The sequence below is a fragment of the Barbatula barbatula genome (genome assembly GCF_947034865.1).
Source record: "Barbatula barbatula genome assembly, chromosome: 20".
Lineage (NCBI taxonomy): Eukaryota > Metazoa > Chordata > Actinopteri > Cypriniformes > Nemacheilidae > Barbatula > Barbatula barbatula.
This window is the reverse complement of record NC_136783.1, coordinates 16,002,192-16,007,194: the sequence shown is the minus strand read 5'-3', so window position 1 is coordinate 16,007,194 and position 5,003 is coordinate 16,002,192. Positions and strand designations below refer to the sequence as shown.

Sequence of the window (5,003 nt, the reverse complement as noted above, 5' to 3'; positions counted from 1 at the left end):
CAAATATATTTGTCAATTATACGGTAATTTTATGTAAAAAATGCAACTTTCCATAGCTTTTTACGGATATTTGCAGTAAAAAAAAGTTCTAATATAATAATATTTACAGTAATTTGTTGTTAATTTAACTGTAATATGATAGACCCTATTGTGGTAAATAACTGTACAAATAACAGAAATATGTTAAACCTTATTAAAACCTTTGACAGTAAAACACACAGTGAAATTGTATAACAAATTACAGGATTTTATTTTGACGAGATACATTTTACGGTAAATTCCTGGCAACCACAGCTGCCGGTATTTTACCGCTAAAAATACAGTACAATATGAGTTTACCGTACATTTTACATTTGCAACCGCTAAATATAGAAAAATCTAAAGATGCTCATATATAACTAAGGTAGTGAATATTACTGATAAACAATGAGAAAATTTGACATACCATTTGAAAACAGACATATCATTTTCTCTATTCCTACCAAACAGCATAGATCTTGAGAATACAGCATGTGTCCATATATATGGCTGGTAATCCATGGAGGAATTAATAAACATGAAACAAAAAATGACCTGCCCCTGACCGATCAACAATAATTAGTCACTGGGTCCTGCGTTGGTGAAGGAAAGCACTCAGTGGAGTTTCTAATGCGCATGGTGTCGAAGAAACAAGCTCTGCAGGAGTACTTCAATGTCCATCAGGAGTTCACTTTGGACTGGCAGGATCCCCTCTGCAGCAAAAAATGGACAAAGTTTCAAAAGTTTGATCAGTGCTTGAGCAAAATGCACAGAAATGAAACGTGCTGTCAAAAACAGATCTAATGATAAATTATTTCTTAGGTGTAAAGTATGCAGTTCTTAAATCTACTTATGTAAAATACATTGACAACGCAGCCCTAATCACAATCATAATTTGTTGGAAAACATTGTATTTAAATTTCCTATTGATTTATCATAGAACTTGAAGTTAATGACTGAATGCATGGTGATGAGACCTATCATTCAATCTACATTTTATAGCGTCAGTTTCCTTCATCGTATGAAACTGCTCACCTGGACATGAACCTGAGCTCGGCTAATTAAGATTAGTGTCTCCTGTCCATCTTTCTTTTGCAAAACTTGAATAATACCACTGCTTACCTCTTATTGAATCTTTGGGTGCAGACTTAATTGAAGAGCCTCGTATAAACAGGGTGTGATGTTAAGGGAAACCAAAGAGTACAGGCACAATAATTTCTTCCAGAAGACTCACAGGGGGGCAACGAAGCTTTCATTGTTGACTGGCTAGACCCCTTCTGCATTTAGAAAGAAAACAAAAAGGGCATACACCATAAATAATAATAACTGACAAAAATAATGAGACAAGAAATTTAATTAACAAGAAAATAAGTGCAAAACAAGTTTCCCTGTGTTGCAGTGTAGCTGAATGTTTTTCAACAATTTGATTTACGGTAAAACACATACCAAATATTTCCAGCCAAGGTTTGATTCAACTTCAGCATGCTTTTCCTGCCATTGTCTTGAAACTGTTTAACCTGTCACTCTCATTTGATGCCGTTTACAAAAACAAAACAGCAATATTGTAAAGGGACAAAGGAAAATGAATTTAATGAAGAAGAAAAAAAAAATATATATATATATATGTAACCTGAACTCTCACCATTTCCGAAGAGTCACAGGTCCTTTGAGTATCCTTATGGTTTCTGCTCAAATTCAGTGTCTGAAAAGGGCAGGAACAAAACAAACCTTTTTAATCATAATAAAGACAAAATACGATTTAGAGGCATCCTCTTACTGGACAAGTGACCACGTGTCCTTCCACAATATGGCTCTTCAGATGAGCTATTAACTCTTTAGAGTTTTGACACTGACGTTCACACATCGCCATTGCACATGTAAACCGCCACACCAGTGACATGGGTAACGTTAGGGGCCGAGTGTCTTCGGTAAAAATGAGCCTTAAACGCGCCATACCTGGTGTATGTCTGCTTGCAGTCTGCTTCAATAGACCGAAATAAACAACGTGGCTCATTCCGATGCAGTTTACAATGAAGCACGTAGCCCCTTGATGACTGAACTACCACAGACATTACAGGTTAACATATCTACATTTACTTGGGTAATTCCTCCCTAGCAAATTAAGCACGCCAAACACAGAAGCTAATCAACAGTAATGCTAACTCAACTCACAACCTCACTCATAAAAAACTAACTCCTAAAATGACCTATAAAAGCTGGGCTGGTGGGTTTTTATAACAGAGATAACTTGAAGTCGCATGTAACGTTACTCACCTCATCTTGAATTAATTGTAAGCTGCCAGGATGTCTACAAATTCCGAAGATGCTGTTGCTGTGAAAGCAGCTAAAAATGGCGCGAATAGCTACGAGTTCAAACTGCGTCCGTTAGCGAAGCCAACAAGTCTCCTGCAAGAAAAAAAGAGCGGTCTGCACACAGCTCAGCAGCGCGCCGCGCTATTGGTCATTTTCAGGTGATGTCATCCCGCAATTTAATGTCGCTCTTTGTTTCTTTAGGAGAAAAAAAATTAGCTGTGAAAAACACGGACAAAAAAAAGTTTTTTTTAGGAGGAGGTTTGAGACAGAAGTCACGTCTGCTGCAGCCACGTCTTGCCTTGCTTCCCGTTTTTTTTTGGTGAAATTGTTCGCTCATACTGCACAATATTACTACCAGAAAAATAAATTATCTGCAATTCGAACGTACAACGTCTGTACACAGTTTACCAGCAGTTTAGCTGCCAATCAACAGCGATCACACAAACTCCAAATTTAAGGCGGAACCACTTAAGGTGGTCTGATAATATGGCGTGAAAATAACATAAAGTTGTTTTAAAATAATAATTAAAAAAGATTATTGAAATACATTTTATTCACAACCATGAACTTTATTTTAAACATCTTCTTTTGCTGTTGATTTTTTTATCAGAAGGTTAACAATGATATAGCCTACTGCAGGCCTAACTTTTAACCCCTTGCCCGTCATAGGATCACTGGTGATGCTGGATTACTGTTCTTCAAAATGCATTGCTCGTCAAAACATCACACTCTTACTTGATCTGGACAGAATCAGCATCACAAGAAAGTTTTAAGACTCCAGCTTCGATATTTGACCACTCTTTATGATTAAACTGGTTTGCAGTGACATTGATTTATTAATGTATGCCAAGAGTGCAAAATAATTAATCTGTAACGTTCGTTATTTTGAATAGAAATCAAAACTCACACAACATTCATTCTCGTCTTCTCCGGTTTATTTGTGCTCAAATACATTTAATAAACAGAATCTGCCAGGGCTCTTAGTCCAATAGAGCGCATATTTGGAGAAATAATCATTAATTATCTAAAATATATGTTGGTTATGTGTCTATTCAGAATGACTTATGAGCAGCAACCTTTTTATTTTGGGTCATGTATGCAGCACTTGCCAAAATTGGGGGTGAATGGTAAATTAATCTGTATATCAGTATCTGAATTTTAAAATAAAACATACTATCAATTTTATTGTCTTTTACTGCTGATATTTGCTTTTTTTAATGGTATTTACTGGTTGTATTATTACGGTGGAACCTATTTTTTAACATATTGCTACTGTAAAAATTAATGTTTTTGTTTGCTTAAAAATCTACAGATTTAAACTGTGAATTCCAATGTGCACAACCCCAAAAGATGTAGTTTTACTCAAATAATACCGTAAAATGTAAGGTTTTCAGACATTTTCAACATTACAATATTTAATTGTAAAATGTATGCATATTTATTTGTTTTCACAGAAAATATTTATAATTTCAACATTTTATTACAGTAAAAAACACAGTTTTATCCAGTCTCACAATTAACGGTTATTCAATCTATTTAATACAGTAAAAATAAGTTTTTGGTTTTACGCTCCATTACCGTTGGAATTTGACGGTGTTTTGCTGTATATTTTACTGACTTTTTTTACAGTGCAGCTGGCTGAGAGCATTTTAGACATGCGATCTCAATCGTCTCAAATCTGTCCATATTTAATTATTATTTCGTTTAAAATGAAACATTTATTTTACACAATAGATAATTGATCTAGGACACTACTAAAGGGAGAGAGAGCTTGATGTCACGTGGCACTTGTTCCACACCCCAGGGGTTTGATATTGGACCATTTTTATAGGCTACTATTTTGAGCATGTCGGCTACTAGTTTGATAATTAGTACACTATGTCAGTACACGATCCGTTCCACCCTCATGCGCAAATGATGATTTAGTTGTGCGATGATTTACGACACTGCACGATCTGTTCCACGCTTGCGCAGCTTTGTTTTACTTTGTTTATATTTTACTGTTAAATTAAATACAATACTCAATTTACTTCGCTGCTGTCCACCTAGTATCATTTCACTTTACGTTCTGTCAAGTCAGTTTGAAATACTGTAATGTTTCCCCTGACTTTGTAGTTCTTCATGTAAATGATAGTCTAGTTAGACATATGTGTTATGTTCCTTATTGGCTTCTGTAAACGCCATTGAAGGGATTATTTTACTAATTTAGATAGATATATTAGCCTATATAGACCCATACTAATTAATTACTACATTTAAATAGTTAACTAGTATTATCAGAATTTAATAAAAAACGACAAAAACCGTCTTTGACAATACTACTGACCTCAGATCGAAACACTGTAAGGTAAATAGACATGCCATACAGCAATGAATCGCAAAATGGAGTTTGGAGGAAACTGAAGATTTGCAGTCGATAAAAATACTTTATTCCACATGTAACCAAAATCATCCATGTTCATGTAACAGCTCTATTATTTTGGATTGACAACCACATAAACACATCGTAATCATGGTAACGTAAGCAACATTTAAAAACATAAAAACAGACTCGCCGTGAACGGTTAAACTATGTAACGTTAGTCTACAAAACAAAAAATCTGCCGTCAAATGTTTCTTCGCCTGCCTGCGTCACGGTACCAATAGTGTAGGAAAACCATGACGTTTTCTAA

At 35.1% G+C, this 5,003-nt stretch overlaps 1 long non-coding RNA gene across 1 annotated transcript; it reads right to left on the bottom strand.

The window, feature by feature from the left end:
• Nucleotides 1–228: 228 nt before the first annotated feature.
• Nucleotides 229–2,748, bottom strand: LOC306909095. Its single transcript, XR_013788057.1, has 4 exons — nt 2,293–2,748; nt 1,465–1,720; nt 1,141–1,295; nt 229–731 (listed from the first exon to the last, which is right to left on the bottom strand). It is a non-coding gene; the product is annotated as an uncharacterized lncRNA (long non-coding RNA).
• Nucleotides 2,749–5,003: the final 2,255 nt, after the last annotated feature.